We start from the raw sequence: 18,557 nt of genomic DNA on the forward strand, positions 1-18,557 counted from the left end.
TGGATTTTGTCAAATGCTTTTTCAGCATCTATTGAGATGATCAATTGATTTTTCCCTTTCGAGTTTTTAATGTGTTGTAATACATTGATTGTTTTTCTTATGTTGAACCATCCTTGCATGCCTGGAATGAACCCCACTTGGTCATGGTGTATGATTTTTTTAATGTGTCTTTGGATTCGATTTGCAAGTATTTTGTTGAGGATTTTTGCATCTATATTCATTAGGGAGATTGGCCGGTAGTTTTCCTTTTTTGTAGCATCTTTGCCTGGTTTTGGTATTAGATTGATGTTAGCTTCATAAAATGAATTAGGTAGTGTTCCATTTTTTTCAATGTTTTGAAAGAGTTTGAGTAAGATTGGTGTCAGTTCTTTCTGGAAAGTTTGGTAGAATTCCCCTGTGAAGCCATCTGGCCCTGGGCATTTATTTGTGGGAAGATTTTTGATGACTGATTGGATCTCTTTGCTTGTGATGGGTTGGTTGAGGTGTCCCTAGTTCTTTTTTTCATAAGTATACCATTTTAAGAGTTGCATAAAATTCTTTTGAATGGATATTTACTTAATTTCACCTCTTGTTGTTGGGTATCTTTCTATATTAGACAAGAACTCAATGAACATCTCAGGCACACAAATTATTCCTTCTTTGGGATTATTTTCTCAAGATAATGTGGAGAGGTGTGATTTTTAGGTAAAAGGTACTCTGGTGCCACAGTCAATGGCTCAACCTGGCAGAGAAACCACAGCAGTGTTTTTGGGAATAACAGGCAAAAGCCAAAGTTAGTTTGTGATACGAGAGTACAATTTGCATTTTGCAGATGAAGAAACTGAGTATTTGGAAAGGATAATTAAGACTAGATAAGTAAAACAGGAACTAGGCTAACCAGTCTTCACCTTCCACAGGTGTCTGTTAAGGAGTAGTTGGCTTGTCAGCTATACTTTTCCGCATGTTCTGGGCTAGATTGCTGCACCACGGCAGTGGAGGAAGGACTAAGATGCTGCAGGGAGGGAACACGGGCAGGTAGCGTGAGGGAAGAGACTCTGTAGATGACTAATTCTTTTTTTTTTTTTTTCAGAATTTTTATTTTTTAATTAAATTCAGTTTTATTGAAATACATTCGCACGCCATACAGTCATCCATGGTATACAATCCACTGTCCACAGTATGATAACATACTTATGCGTTCATCACCACAATCTATCTCTGAACATTTTCCTTACATCAGAAAGAACCAGAACAAGAATAAAAAATAAAAGTGAAAAAAGAACACCCAAATCATCCCCCCATCCCACCCCATTTGTCCTTTAGTTTTTATCCCCATTTTTCTACTCATCCATACACTAGATAAAGGGGGTGTGATCCACAAGGTCTTCACAATCACACTGTCACCCCCTGTAATCTACATTATTATATAATTGTCTTCAGGAGTCCAGACTGCTGGGTTGGAGTTTGGTAGTTTCAGGTATTTACTTCTAGCTATTCTAATACATTAAAGACTAAGAGGTGTTATCTATATAATGCATAAGAATGTCCACCAGAGTGACCTCTCGACTCCATTTGGAATCTCTCAGCCACTGAAACTATTTCGTCTCATTTTGCATCCCCCTTTTGGTCAAGAAGATACTCTCAGTCCCACGATGCCGGGTCCAGATTCATCCCCAGAAGTCATATTCTGCGTTGCCGGGGAGATTTACAACCCTGGGAGTCGGGTCCCACGTAGGGGGGAGGGCATCGAGTTCACCTGTTGAGATGGCTCAGTTAGAGAGAGAGAGGGCCACATCTGAGCAACAAAGAGGTACTCAAGGGGAGACTCTTAGGCACAACTACATGCAAGTTTAGACTCTCCTTTGCGGTAACGAGCTTCATAAGGGCAAGTCCCATGATCGAGGGCTCAGCATATCAAACCACCAGTCCCAATGTTTGTGACAACATCAACACCAGTCCAGGTGAGGATGTCCAACACAACCGCACCTTCCCCCAGATCCTCGGGGCTGGGGAGGGGGAGGCTGTAAATATATTTTTTATTATCTGCCCGAATTACTCTGGGATGTGTCACTATTTCACTCCAGCCTATACTAACCTACCGTATCTCACTTCCTATTTAAAGTTCCATGCAATTGTGGTGTTTGAACAAATTGACTGTAGAGTTGTACCGTTTAGAAAATTTAGATCCTCTACCAAATAGATATCTCTTCCCTTGGTCTCATATGGAAGTTGAAGTTTTAAAACACAATCAGTTTCAACCTTTACCCTTTGGCCTGGCTTGCCCTGGTCTTAACCAGACCTGCTTCATTCATATCACTAATTGAAGTCTGGGCTCTTTTTCAGCTTTTTTTTTTTTTTTTTTTGACAGTGGCTGTATGCACTAATACTGACATTCATATCTGCCGAGCTCTAGCTCTGAGTTTCAGGTGTCTCAGAGATATGCATTGTTCCAGAGACCAATCAGGTTATACTCTAGGGGATCAGCATCTCAGAGTTTAGAGATAGGCATTACAATTCAGGGATAGAGTTAACTGCTGTAAGAGCTTACAATCTAGGGATTATTACAATTATTATGTCCATGTTAGGCTATGTTCTAAGATTCAATTCTGAGTTTACACATTGTAGTTAGTCCATATTGGTGAGGCATCATCCCTCTCACCATGTTTTCTCCAACACTTTTACTCCTATATATATATTTTCCTACAATTTTATAGAATTATATTCACATACCATACATTTATCCACAGTGTACAAACAGTTGTTCATGGTATCATGTAGATGACTAATTCTTGATGAAGATCAATTGTTACGTGCCCATTAACGATTCCCCAAAGTTTCATCTCTAAAAGTGGCGGATTCCAGTGCTCTCATTTCGTGTGATGGTTGGATAGGATAAAGGTTTTGACTTCCAGTTTTGACTTCCAGGTAAAGGTTTTGACTTCCAGTTTTTCTTTCATAGAGGTGTGGAAAGGGATACATTTTAACCTTCAACCTCTGGATTTAATTTAACTTATTTATGGCAATTATAATTTTGAATGAGCTTTTAGGGAAGTATGTGGTTCATAAATAATGAATATATTTTTAATACATCAGAGTGGCAAATAATAAACAGAATAATATTGGAGAATAAATTAACAGAATAAAATGGATCCTGAAAGGCTAGTTGTTGTTTTTTTTTCCCATCACCCTTCAAAGTCATGGATTTGCTTGCATTTGTTTTCATAAATGAAAGTGTTCAGTTATTCATTATGAATCTGGAAAGATTGTAGTTCTTCCAAATACATGGTTACCAAGAAACAGGACAGAGCTGAAGCTGCTGAATTGCTGCTCCCAAGCCCAGGGCTCCATCCTTAGCTCCTACTTCTTCTCACTCTCTACTCTTTCCTTGGTTTATGGGATCTACTCCCATGACTTCAGTTCTCCATTTGGATGACCCCATTTACCCACATCTGTAGTCAAGGTCTCTCTCAAGTTCCCCAGGTTGGTAGAGATGACCAGCTACCTGCAAGCTCCAATTGAAGATCCCTTGGGTACCTGTAATTCAACATATCCAAACTGAGCTTTTCATCCTCCTTTGTACCTTACCCCCCACTGCACCCCACCCCCAGCTTTGTTCCAGTTTGCTTCTCCTTCTGCCTTGAAGTTTCTATGAATGGCTTGACTATCCACCCAGTAACTCAACCTGACCAGGGATTTATCCTTCTCTCCTTCCTTCCACTTGTATCCTTCATTTAATCAAGCATCAAGCTCATTCACTTTTACCTTTTAAGTATTACTTTGGATTCACTCCCTCCTTTCAATCTCTGTAATATGTGTGTCCTGGTGCATTCCCATCATTTGGGCCAGGGCAATGGCTTTGTTGATGACCCCTCTGTCTCCAGTCTTGACTTCCTTCAATCTATATTCACTTTGATGCCAAAATTAATATTCTAAGAAACAAAGGTGCCCATGTCACTTCCTTGCTTAAAACTTTTTAGTGATGTAACATCATGTACCAAGAAGTTAGTAAATATATTTGGTGAATGAATGAGTACAAGATACAGATGAAACTCCTTAGCTTTGGCTCACAATGACCTTCATGTCCTGCCTCTGCCTACATTTCTAGCCATGTTTCCTGTTATTTCCAGCCTACTATTTTGTACAGTAGCAGCTCCACAAATATACCATATTGCTTCACTTCTCTGGACAGGCCTAAGAAGCTCTTTGTCATCTTCTTCATTTGGATAACTCTTAGGTTTCCTTGGCGGGTCAGCTTATGTGTCATTTCCTCGAGTTTATCTTTTATAATTCCAATTTTTCCTCAAATATTGAATTAGCCCACTATATACCAGGAACTGTGGTAGGCACCTGGAACTCAATGGGAAATTAGGCCATCTCTGATTCCAAGGATAGGTGGGAAGAGAAATATGGAACCAAATAGATATCATTTATTAAAAGAAGTGCTATAATAGAAGAGTAGTGCAAGAAAATGGAGAACAGGAAAGAGAGAAAATAGGAGGTTTTAATTAATGGACTTTATTTGTGGAGGGTAATGGGTGGTCAGAAAAGAATTCCAAGCCAATGGATGATGTACAAAACCCTGGAATATGAAGGCAACTGGAAGAATGGTGAACATTTTTGGGGTCTGGAGATGGAAGGAGTGGCCAGAATAGAAACAAATTATGGAAAGTCTTGTATACGCTGAGGTTTCCTTTTCAGATTAAAGCTTGAAAATGTGTTTTACAGGTAATGGAGAAACAATAAACACAGTAAAACAAATTAGAAGTGTGTTTGGGAAAGCCCCTGGTGGCTGACTAGAGGGGGATCAGAGATGGGGAAGCATGGAGGCTGGATGCCCATCAGGAAGCTGGGACAATAGCAGTTGGGAGAGGCTGAGAGCACGGTCCAAGGCAGTGGCAGAGTGAAAGGTATTTAGGAGGGACAACTGGCAGGACTTGATGACAATGTGTGAGTGAGGGACACTGCCAAATTGCTTTAATTGCATTTATCCTTCTATTATGTGCAACTAACTGGGTCCAAGCCTGAATGGAGAGAGCGAGACAGAGAGAGAGAGAGAGAGAGAGAGACAGAGACAGAGACAGAGACCAAAGAAGAAGCTGAGATAGACAATGACGCATTTCCTTCCAAAGTGTCTTCAGTTGTATTTCAGACACTAGTGCACAGTCTAAACAATTAGAAGTCATAATCCTAATGCCTCAGTATTAAAGAACAATTGGAACTTATTAAAACTGATTATGTATAAAGCCCACAGACAAATGAAATTGAACTGTTAAAAGAAGTCACCAAGAGAATTAAAAAAAAAAAAAAAGAAGATGCCAGTGGATTGACTCCTTTCTGGAGACAGGAAAGGAAGAATCTTTTCCCCTCTCCCTCCCCTCCCTCCCACCACTCCTCTTTTTCCTCTTTCCTTCTTTCCTCTCTTCAACACATGATTGCTGAGCCCCAGCTTCATGCTAGAAGCTACATTAAGTTCTGGGTACACCAAATAAAAAATAAGCAAGCATTTCCATTAAAGAGCTTATGATTTATTGGAAGAGAAAGTGTATAAAACAAAATTCATAATCTAGTGTGGTACTGGCTGTAGGCCCTCAGAGCTGACTGGCCACACCTGCTCTGCTTGATGGAATTAGGAAAGACTTCCCAGAAGCTGTACCTCTAGAGCTGGATCTTGAAAGAGGTAAGATAGGGCTCAAAGGCCTGGGGTATGAGAAAGTGTGGTGTCTTCAGGGGAATGCAGGTGGCTGGCTGATTGCTGGGTGGTGGTTTGACTGATGAGTGCTGAGCCAAGTTAGGCTGCCTAGGAGCAGAGAGAAGCCAGGCTAAGAGGCCGAAGGGGAACCCAGAGGCCTGATCTTGCAAAGCCTGATATCTTGTCACCGGAATCACAAGTTTGGTTCATGACACCAACAATATGCTTCAATCATGTAGTCTTCAAAAAAAAAAAAAAAAATCCCAATAAAATTGTGGTTAAAGAAATCAATCTAAATTCAGAGAACTTCAATGCGGCAACAAGTTCTAATCACTGTTTTTTTTTTTTTTTTTTTTAATAAACTCTTGGATCTTACTATGAAAAACTGAGTAAACTTTTTCAAGATTCTGAGCCTTCACTTTTGCATGAGACAGCATTACAAGGAGTAAAGACTATAGAATTTGGAAATGAGTTACTGCTCCATGACTCACTGACTGAGCCACCTGGGATAGTTGCTTTGTCTCCTTCAGCCTTCTTTTGTCTTCTAACAAGTGTTCATGTCCCAGTCCTTAGTTTAGCTTCCTTCAGGAAAGCTGCAGCCGCTGCTGTTCCTGCTGGGCCCAGGAGAGCAGCAGAAAAATGCACATGCACCATGAGAGAGACAGGGAAGGTTATTGTCTCCAGTCCCTCTGGGGTACGTGCGTGAGCCAGGAGGCAGCCCAGGGCTAAAGGTTTGGGGAATCGGAGCATGGCTCCATCCAGCACCCTGGGTGAGGTAAAGAATTCAGCTCAATGGAAGTGCTCTAGTTGATGGCGTTTGGCTGCAGCAGGGCCAATTTAGTAAAAAAGCTTAGTCCCTGGGCATGGAAAATCACCAGCTGGAGCAATTATATTTCCTTGTTGCAGGGAGAAGCCTTGTAGATCATTGAGTAAAAACTCCTCCATTGTACAGAGGGAAAAACTGAGACATGGAGAGTTTAGAGGATCTCAGTTAACCAAGCTTCATTAAGCACCTCAGTACTCCTCTATTAGGAACCCTGGAGAAGTCTGTGTTGGGAAAAACTCAACTTCTCTTAAGCAACTTCTCTTGATCTAATGGGCATAGAAAATCTAATTACGGTTAAGGTTGCCAGGTAAGAGACAGGACACAGATAAATTTGAATTTTTAATAAACAGCAAATTATTTTTAAAGTATTAGTGTGTCCCAAATATTTCATGGGGCATATTTATACTAAAAATTATTCATTATTTATTGGAAATTCAAATTTAATTTGCATTTCTGTTATCACTATTATTGCTAATGTGGCATCCCTTATTGTAGAACATCTTTCCATCTTCCATTTTTGCTCTGACTGCTACAAAACTCAATGGCAAATACCTTGTCATGCACTTGACTTTATCTTTCTTTCCTGTTTTTTTTTTAAATTTTCCTGTCAATTTCTTTTCCCCATTAAAAGAACCCATCTAACTGTGATAAGCAACTCAATAAGTCACATCAAAAACTTCACTTGGAAATGGATCCAATTAAAAAAAGAGAGCCAAAACATTGGGAACTTATTAAGGGCTAGACTCTGTACTGGGTGTGCAGATGTAACTATGAATAATGCCTGCTGTCCAATCTCAAAGAGTCCTAGTCAAAAGGAGAAGACAGGCATTTATATAAGTAATTGCAATGCAGAGAGATGAATGATGTGGCACAAGATCATGTAGCTAATTGGTGGCAAAGTCGTGATGTATTTCAGAAGAGCTGTTGGGGGCTGATTACAGTATATCTCATGTGGTCTGCTAGCTCACAATCCTTTGCTTTCACATCGCTACCTACATCCCTACAGTGCACTTAGGACAGTGCAGGGGGCACTGATTGTTTGGCCCTCCCAGGATCCATCATCTTCTCAGGAACAGCTCCCCTTTTGGAGGAGAATTGCTCCCCTCTTTCTCAAACCTTGTGATATTAATAAGACCTGCTGATAGCAATACTTTTTCCTCACAGTGTTGAATTGTTGGTTCGTGGTGTAGGCACATGGCCCAAACCAGGCCACCATCCTTCCTCAAAAATCTTCAAGTTGGAACAAGGGAAAAAGCAGCCCCTCTCTGGCGACAAAGCTGAAGCTGTAAGCTGCAGTCATGTCCTCCGCCTGGTGGAGGAAGCTTACTGAGTACATAAAAATAATAGTCAGAGAACAGCAGAGACAAGGGGCTAGAAATTTCTTGCAGCATTTGGGCCTCTAATTTCAGCTATTCCTTTTGGCTTAAAATAATTTGAATTGGGTTTCTGTCATTTGCAGCCAAATGGTTTGTGGCTAGTAGATGGTCTGAGCTGAAATACCGTGAGCATTTTCTCAACCCCTCAGTCATAAAGGTGAGCTTTTGGAATTGTGTGGCTCAAGCACAGTTTACACAAAGCTGTTGATTCTGCCTCTAAACAATGCAGAAAAGCCCCTACCCTTTTAAAGGCCATTGACCAAGCCAGCCTTTTTCCAACCTGTTTCCAAGATACCCTCAAGATGTTTTCACTTACGAAAGAGCTGTATCTAGCAAAATAAAGCGGCACTGAAATGGATAATGCTGAATAGCCAAGCTGACCTCAAGACCTCCAAGCTAGCTTTGTGCTGCTGTTAGGATTTCTACCATTTTAAAGATGGAGAAATTACAATCCAGAGAGGCAAAGTATGTTATTCAAGTTCATACGTATTTGGCCAAGTTTATTCTAGAACCCATTCTGTTATCTAGAATATTGTTATTTCCAATATATTCCTTCTTAATACAGAAAGGAAAACACTGATGGTGGTGAATATAAAAAGAACAAAGAAACTCTTAGTCTACATGGTTGTACATTGAAGTTAATCAGTCATTTGAGGAGAAATCGTGATCAAAGTTGTTGAGATAATATACACTTGAGCTTCCCCATGTTGGCTGCACAAACAATCAATTGTGAAGCCTGTTAAAAATAAAGATTTTGGGTTTCCTCCATCCCCACCAAGACCTACTGAATCAGAATGACTGGGAGATGGGTACCAGGCGTTCATATTTTTAAAGAACTGTAAGATGATTTGGATTGAACTTGTCTAAATACCAGCATTTGGTACCATTCATGTAGATTTGGTTTTTTATATCATCTGCTATTTTATTAACAACATTTAGAAAAAATCTCAACTGGTTGTATTGATGTAAAATCGATACAACTATTTATACAACCAATGCAGACATGCTATTTAAGCAATGTTATACCTCATTCATTCAATCAATATTTACTAATAACATAAAAGTTGCTGGGTTCTGTGCCAGGCAACTTGGATTCCAAGACAAGTCAGATGGAAACCCTGCCATCAAGGAGCCTCGAGGGAGTGATAAGACATGTGTATACATGATATTCAAATGTAGCTGACATGCCAGAGTATCATGGGTGTTCTAGGAAAGAAGCTGGAGAGAATCGGGGAGTGTTGCTCAGAAGAGAATTTGAATTGGTTCTTGAAGGTCAGGTAGGATTTGAACACACAGAAATGAGGAGAAACTCAACTCAGGCAGAGGAAACAGCATAAGCCAAGACTCATAGTCAAGAACAGACAAATAAGAGTAATAGTGATAATGATAATAACAATAGCAGTGAGCAATTTTTGAGTGTTTGCCACCTGTGTTAATTACTGCTACGTCTTTACGTGATCATCTCTTGTAATCCTAACAACAAAGCAACGGTGTAGGTGCTTCATTATATTTATGAGAAAATTGAGTTACAGGTAGGTTTTGTAACTTATCCAAGGTCATGTACCAAGAAAACTGGGTGGGACAGGGGGATTGGGAAGGGCACATTTATATCTTGTTCAATACATGTCTGTGGAATTAATAGATATTTTAATTCAGCACCTTCATTTGACAGATGAGGAAAGTGATGCCCAGAGTGGCCAAGGGACCTGCCCAAAGCAAACCAGCTGGCTGAATAATTATAATAATAATAAATTAGAATAATTTCTGTGAGCTTTCCACTAAACCAAGCCTGCAGGGTGAGACTGAGTGGGAGGAAAGGGTGACTATACCATTTCCTCTAAATTAAAAAAGTTATTTGGAGGAAATGAGATATCTGGAAAAGTAGCTAGACCCAGAGCTGACCCCTAACTGAGGAACAGCTTTTAAATGCAGAAGGACAATTTACAAGGAAGAGGAAGTAAAGTAAAGCATGGTAGAGTGCACCTCATCTTGGACAAGTCTCCTCCCCTTCATGTCCTCATCTATAAAATGAGTGGATTGGACAAGAAGATCTCTAAGATCTTGGCTATTCTCTATAGTCCTAGGTAGGGCTAGAAGCAGATACTATGTCTATGTATGTTCCCAGATTTAATGGACTGACAGATAGTCAGCAATGAATAATCTCCATCCGGTGGCCACAAGGCAGCTGTTGATAAATAGAGGGGGCAACACACTTAAGTTGAGTCCAGATCCTTCACTTACTGCCTTATGTCATACTGAAAAAGTCACTTAATCCATTTACGGAAACCTATGGATTCTAATCAATTTTCTCCTTCTGAAAAAGAAAGGGGACTTAGCAAGATTATTTTCTGTGATGTCGCAAACTAATGAAAAGATAGAGCAGATCTTTATTGAGGCCACCTGGACACTTCTAGCTTCTTGTCTACTATTGCACTAGGGAAGCTTGCCCCACCCCAACCCAGAGTTGAGATTTCCTGTTAAGTAACAAGATAAGTTCATGTACATTCCCTTGTTGTGCTGTATTCCTTTTAGAAAGCAAAAGAAAGTAAAGAGAGAAGCTATGGAAGTTGAAGATTGTTTGTAACTAATTTCGATGGATGCCATTGTACCTAATGCAATCTTTAGTTGCTTTACCTATTTAGAAGCCTGTAAAGAGCAGCGATCCTGCAAAACATTGTCCATCTAGTGTAGGACAAGGTGGGGAGAGAAAGAATTCTTCCACATGGCAACAATGATTATGTTTTGTATTTATGTAGCACCTGTCTCTGGAGGGTCTGAGAGAGATTTTGAAATGCTGTTCATTCCTCACTTCAAGAAGCCAGTGAGGCACATTAGGAGGGTCTCCTGACATGTGAAGATGCAGTCCATGAGGTGCACAACTAGCGTCCTGATTTCCTGAAATGTTCTTTAGTACGTGGATTCATTGCTAAAGCCAAGGTCATCTCTGAACCAGGCAGCAGAGGACATCACTGATTTATTGAGTCCTTGTCTTTTGAACACTGGCAGCTCTCTGGTGAAATGCAAAGGCAAGGAAAGATCCTTGATCTCAAGTTTCTTAAAATTTCAAAGTCAATACTGAGCATAATAGGAGAACAGATTTATAAATTTGAAAGGGAAACTCTAGAAGGAAACCTGAGGTGTTAGATTAGAATTTAAGATATAAGAGTAAACTTAAAGTTGTGTGTGTGTGTGTATATATATATATTTCTTATCTCTGTCTGCTGAAAGGGTCTAAATTACACAAAGTCATCCCTGTAGCAATGAGCATAGCAAGTTCCCATATCTTGCTTTCCAAACAGAATTCTCCACTAAAAGGAACCAAGGCTCCTTTTGAAAAGTATCAGATAAGCCCATAACATCTTTTGGCAACAGGAAGTAGGAAAGTACTCAGAGTATGAGGCAAGTCACAAGGACAAATTGACTAAATCCAGAACAATCTGAGCATCAAAATTAATAATGACTATGACAGATTACCACCTGTAGAATAAAATAGGAATCCTTGGGTCCATACTGAGAGAGAGAGAGAGAGAGAGAGAGAGAGGAGGACGAGGAGGGAGGGAGAAAGAAAAGGAAAGGAAACGAAAGGGATTAGAAGGGAAAGATCTGTGAAATGCCAACTAATAAATGTGGGGGCATGATGAAGACTAAAAATCAATATGATTCAGGCAGGAATTATCAATGGATGTTGTTCTGGTTTGCTAATGCTACCATTATGCAATATGCCAGAAATGGATTGGCTCTTATAAAGGGGGTTTATTAGGTTACAAATTTATAAACCAAAGGCCATGAAAATGTCCAAATTAAGGCATAAACAGAAGATACCTCCACTGAAGAATGGCTGATGGCATCTGGAACACCTCTGACAGCTGGGAAGGCACATGGCTGGCGTCTGCTGGTCCTTTGCTCCCAGGTTGCGTTTCAAAACGGCTCTCTCCAAAATGTCTCTCTCATCTGCTCTTGGGGTGTTTTGTCCTCTCTTAGCTTCTCCAAAGCGAACTCTGGGCTAGCATCTCAAAGCATCAGCAAGTGTCTATCCAAAAGTCTCTTTCAACTGCTCTGCGCTTCTGTCTGTGAGCTCTGTTATAGGATTCCAGTGATTTAAATAAGACCCACCCCAAATGGGCGGGGTCCATAGCTCCGTGAAAATAATTTAATCAAAGGTCTTGCCCACAGTTGATTGAGTCACATCTCCATGGAAACACTCCATCAAAAGTTTCTGCCCAAAAAGATTGGGTTAAAAGTTCGTGACTCTTTTTGGGAGGACATAATATATCCAAACCGGCACAGATGCTACGGCTGGTGAGTGGAGGTTTAATGAAGTACAGGACATTGGAATAATTTGGAGTATCTTGCCACAAAATATTTATCAATCACAAGGGTAGAAGTAGTGACCTGGGAGTGAAGAAAACCTGGCAGAAAGCAATCTGACCATGAGATCAAGGTTTGGCATCACCAGGGGTCAGATAGGCTGATGTCATGGAATGCACGGAGAACAGAGTGTCATAACAATGCATGGCTTGGGTCTGGTCATGGAGAGACACTGGATGGCCTCTGGCTGAGGGACATCCTATGCAATGAAAGTCCTGCCACCCACAACTGTCAAGTTCTGAAAAGACTGGAAAAGACCAAGAAACTCAAGAGACATTGCCACTAAGCACCAATGTGTGATGCTGAATTGATCACAGAAAGAAAAAAAGGGCACTGTTTATTGAGACAATTGAATGGAACCTGTGGGGTGGAGGGTGGTGCTCTACTGACCTTGATTACTTGAGTTGAAAGGCGTGTGTATGTTGGAGAGTTTGTGTCTGTTTTGGGGGTATACATATTGCTCTCAAGAGACTCAGAAAAGAACAAAAATAATTAATCTGTGTGCATGTTAGGGGGTCAAAAATACGTTGTTAATCGAGAAATCTGAAATATGGGAAAAGGAGAGTCAGGAGCTCTTTGTACTGCTCTGAAATAGTTTCTGAAAGTGTAATACTATTAAACTTTTGTGAGATCAGATAAAAGCATGCTCCAATCTGAGGCATTTGCCCCCACAACCTTACCCCAGATATAAATGATGAGAAGAATCATTCTCTCCACACCAGGAATTTATTTATCCACTTATTCAACAAACATTCTCATGCACTTGATACAAGGTGTAAGGCATGGTACCAGATGATAAGAAAAGGGCAGAAATAAGCTATGGATGTCAGAGGTGAATTGCATTTCACTAAGAGGTCATGAGAGGTTTCATAGAGAAGCTGAGGTTTGAGATGGGTCTTTAATGCTGAGGAGAAGCTGAAGGCATTCAAGGCAGAAGGAGGGGATGTAGCAATGACATATTGTTGGAGAAACAAGGACTGTTTACATCAGGACTATTTGGGTTGCAAGTGGCAGAAACTTTTCAAAACTGTCTTAATAACAATGTGAAAAAAGTATAAAAGTAGTCTAGCTTCAGGTATAGCTAGACCCAGGGGCCTAACAAAATGGAGGCTCTTTCTTTCCTATCTCTTGAATCTGCTTGTCTCTGCATTGGCATTATTCTCAGGCCTTCTCTCCCAGGTGCTGGTTACAGTGGGCAGGCTGAAGAATCCCAGTGGATAAGAGTTTCTCATTCCCAGAGGTTCCAACAAAAGTCTAGAAGGACACCTCACTGGTCTAGCTATGGCCACATGCCCAAGTCAGAGTCAGTCAAGGTCAAGAGAATAGAATGTTATGGTTGCCATTGTCTTCCCATGGATTCTCTCCTAGGAGTGGGTCAGACTGATGGTTGCACAAGGGCCGTTTCCCAAAGGAAAGCTGGAGTACTGTTATTATAGGAGAAATAGACACCAGGAAATCCAACTGTGCCCATTTTGGAGAGTGTTTGGGGAACACTAAGCAGTCCAAATTGCCTCTAATGTGGCAATGTTAAGGAATTGAAGTGGGGAGGCCAAATTGGGGGAGTCAATGGAAGGTCATAAATGCCAAATGAGACCATAGTTGTTATTTGATTGGTTAGAGCAGGAGTTGGCTTACTTTTTCTGTACAAACCAGTTAGTAAATATTTTAGGCTGTGTGGGCCATAAGTTTTCTGTAGCAACTGCTCAACTCTGCTGTTGCAATGCAAAACAGCATAGACAATACATAAGTGATGATCACTGTGTTCCAATAAAGCTTTATTGGCAAAAATAGGCAGCAGCAGGCTGGATTTGTCCTGTAGGCTGTAGTTTGCCAACCCTTGGGTTAGAGGAAGCCATTGAATGCTCTGAACCTACAAATGATATCATCAGAATTTATGCCTTGGGAAGTTGCACTGGCTACTGATTGGCATATGGGAAGGAAAGCTAGAAAGCTGTTGCAGTGGTCCAGATGTTTGCCCTGTGAAGAAAGCAGCATAGCTTCTGTAGGCCAATGTACCTGGGATTTGGCCTTACAGATGTTAGCTGGCACACAGCTGGGTCTGTCTGTCCTTAGCTGACCTGGGTCTTCACATTCTTGCCAGTTTGGTGACCTCTGAAATCTTGTGTCAGACTTTGTAAATCATCTTGGGAGCCTGATTATTCCTTCTCTTTGCCCTACACTTTTTGATTCTGAGAACTAAGCCTGTACTATTTGTAGGAGAGGGAAAAATCAATAGAAAGAGAAAATTTAATAAAAAAAATACATTCTCCATGACTTTAATTAACTTGGCCTTAGGTTTATAACTCTGGCAAGTGGGGAAAATGAAAACAAAAAACAAAACAAAAAGCAACAAGCCTTACATCTCACCTTCTACTCCAAGCTTCTCAAGAATAAAAATGCAAATTAAGATCCGTATGTATGAGAAATTTATTTGCCTGCAACAAGCTCAAGAAAAAGAATATGAAAGTAAAGAAAAAAATTCTCTTGTAGGATATGACAGAACAAGCTGACACTTCTAACCCGCATGCTAAATGGCTGAGCACCAAAATGATTCATTGGCTTCCTTGAACCCTTGCCTTGTTCTCCAGACTCAGAGAGTCATGACGTTAGTGTCTTCTCCAGTCTCATGGCTTAAGACTCACAGGCTTTGAAACCTGGCCACATTTGTTTTTGCCTTTAGCACCCCTGCTTTCTGGGGTGGGATGGGGCTCTCCTGTGAGAAAGAGCCCATGTGGGACTTGTCAGCTGATCAGAATGGACACTGTGGGTAACTGACTCCTGCCAGATGCCCACAAAGAGAGCCCATGGATCGGTGGAAATTTCACACAATTGCACATCCATGAGACTCTCCTATCATTTGAAGAGATACATGACTATTTGTAGACACATGCATTATTAGATTGTATCAGTACATATGCACATATGTGCATGTTTGTGCTCATACATGTGGGGTGCCATGACTATATTCCACCAAGTTACATGTGCATTCAGTTGTACAATAGATGCACGAATGAACATCTATTACTACAGGTATTGCTTATATAGACAAAGGCAAGCAAACTGGATTACACAAATATGTTTGTGCATATAACTTATATGTTTCTATATGTATATGACAAGTATTTAGATAATAAAATACATGTAAGACCAAAAATACATTTAAGACTAAGAATACCAATATATCCATGTATGTGTGCTCCAGATACAGGTATAGCACCTGTGAATATAACTGATACACAATATATGATCTAATCCCCATCATCTTTCTGACTACGTTCCCTATTGTTCTAATACTCTCTCCCTCCATCGTTGTATTCCAGGCCACTCCTTGCTGCTCCACAAATGCCAGGTACAATTACCACCTCAGGGTCATTGCACTGGCTGTTCCCTCTAACTGAAATGCCCTTCCCAGCAGATATCTACATAGTTCATTCCCTCACTTCCTGTAAGTCTTGGCTCAAATATCAGCTTCTCAATGAAACCCTTTGGGACCACTCTATCTAAAAGTATAGCCCACCACAGCATCCCATATTCCTGGTCCATTCTAACCTTTTTCTAGCACTATCACTTTCTAATATATCATATAATTTACTTATTTATTATGTTTATCTTTTATCACTCCCCTATACTGGGATATAAAGAGGGTGGGGATATTTGTCTGGCTTGTTCACTGACGTATCCCAAACATCTAGTACAAAGTTTGACTCATCAGAGTCACATTGTGTATATTTATTGAATGAATGAGTGAGTGAGTGAATGAATGAATGGACATACTCATATTTATTATGTACATATTCCTAAATCTAGTTATTATGTATATCTATATACATGCATATAAATGCACATTATATCTATCTTATCTATCTATACACACACACACACACACACACACACTCTCACACACAGATTTGCTGGACCATATCCATATATCAAGGTATGTATAAACTTATATTCTGGTGTAATCCATATGTGTGTATTCAAAGAATCTGAGACACATTAGTAAAGGTATGTGTGTATCTCAGAAACACTTGCTTCTGCTGAATGTGCTGAACAAGTCCCATTAGGGTGTGGAGGGAGTTGGGTATAAGTGGCTCCCCGGGCACCACAACTGCAGGAAACTTCCCTCATGTTATATAGAGAGATAAGCTCAGGGTGACAAGTTTTATGGGGAAAAAACAAAACTACATTGTCACCAAGAGATAGAATTTAGATTCCAAGGACTATGCTGGTACCCAGAATCACAATGTTAGGATTTAAGTCTGTCTTCTTTTAAACTTGATAACAAACTAACGTAGCATTTTAACTTTGAAAGTTTGCTGTAGACTAAGGTAGAGGGATGAGACAGCATAGATTTTACTCCTTTGGATCTGGGCTCAAACATTTGTCTTTTTTTTTCAAAATTTCCATCAGGCTTATCCTGAGAAATATGGACTAGCATATTTCTAGGATGGGAAGTTTGGTGTCAGAAGCAATGACTTTTGGAGAATGGAGAAGGAATGAAGTCATGTGCCTCCCCTCTGTGCTTTCCCTAGTCCTACCAGTTATTTTTCTTTATCTTTCTCTCCTTCACTTTCCCTTTCCCTTTCTCTTTCTCTTTCTCTTTCTCTTTCCCTTTCTCTCTTTCTCTCTCTATTTCAATATCACTCTCTGTCTCTCTGCTACTGGGTAGAGCAAAGTTTAGGATCTGCGCCTCTGGCAAGCAGTTGGATAGTAACAACTCATTTGGAGACACAGCCCCCCCACCCTCCCCGGGACACCCTCCAGAACTATCAGAAGTCGAATCATCCTGTACAGCTTTCTGACTGCCTTTGGCTCCTCTGCAAGGAAAGGGCAAATTTCCAAGTTTTAGTCTCTCACATTTGCCTTGCTCTTTGACCTGAGAATTATCTTTGAAGTACTGATAAGATGTAAGTATGGTAACCATATAACTTATTGTTCAAACTGAGACACTTGAGGAAAAGGGGGTGCTCTTATCAGTTAATAGCTCTTCCTGTGCTTCCTCCTCCTATTTTGCTTTCCTCCCTTATTTACTCACATTATTGCTGAGTATCTACTTTGTGCCACCCTGTAGGTCCTAGGCATGCATTGATCTGCAAAAATAATGGTCTCTGCACTCACGGAGCTTGAGAGTTTACTGAAGGAGAAAGATGCTGATTCATTTGCTCCACAAACAGTTCTTCATACCTATCACGTGTTCAGACTACTTTAGATACTGGGGAAACAGCGGTGATCAAAATAAAGTCCCTGCCCCCATGGAACTTGGCAATGGAGATGAATAAATGCATGATTACAACTATGATTAATGTTCCAAAGGAAAGGGGCACAATGCTAGGAAAACCAATAACACAAGCCGACAGAGACCCAGATGCTTGCTGAGACTTAGGGATGGTTGGAGATGCTGACATGGAACTTTTGGAGATGCTAAGCTAAGAGATGAAGCCCAGAGTTTGTCCCAGAGAAGCTAAGAGAGACCCAGAGACATTTGGGAGAAAGCCATTTTGAAATGCAACCTGGGAGCAAACGAATAGCAGACGCCAGCCATATGCCTTCCCAGCTGACAGGTGCTCCAGAAGCCATCGGCTATTCTCCAGTGAAGGTATCCTCTTGTTGATGCCTTAATTTGAACATTTTCAAAGCCTTAGAACTGCAAATTTGTAACCTAATAAATCCCCTTTATAAAAGCCAATCCATTTCTGGTATTTTGCATTATAGCAGCTCTAGTAAACTGGAACAGGCACCATCAAGGCACGAAAAGGACAGTATGATTGGAGACCAGTGTGGTGTGGGCTGGAGGTAGATAGGTGGGTATAACAGAGTGAGATGAGTCTGGAGGAGGAAGGGGCCAGCCCATATAGAGTTTTTTAGGCTAGCATAGATACTGCTTCCTGCTCTGTTGCCGTGGAAGTTTGTATGTCCTGAAAAAATTCTTGTGGTTCTGCAGCCTGGAAGAGTAGAGCAAAGGAGCCACATGGAGTTCTCAGGAAGGTGAGCCTGAGTGTAGCTTCACATTCAGAGTCTACTGCTCTGATAAGACCTGGAGATGTTTTCCTGTGTGGTTGCACACAGGAAAGGAAGTGGCAGTGAGGGCTGATGGGACCACGGAGACCTGTGGTTATGATAGAAAAGATGTGGCTGGTTTCAGATGAACTAGTATTGTTCTTGCCTGGGGTAATTGTCTATACTCATGAATTCATTTGGTGGTATTTATTGAGCCCCTTAAGGAGCCACCCACCTTGGTAGGCATTCAGGAATCAGCCATTACCATGATAGAGGCATTTCTGCCACCAAGGATATTACTCTCTACTTCACAGAATAAATC

Source organism: Choloepus didactylus, chromosome 10, assembly GCF_015220235.1.
Source record: "Choloepus didactylus isolate mChoDid1 chromosome 10, mChoDid1.pri, whole genome shotgun sequence".
In the NCBI taxonomy this organism is placed as follows: domain Eukaryota; kingdom Metazoa; phylum Chordata; class Mammalia; order Pilosa; family Megalonychidae; genus Choloepus; species Choloepus didactylus.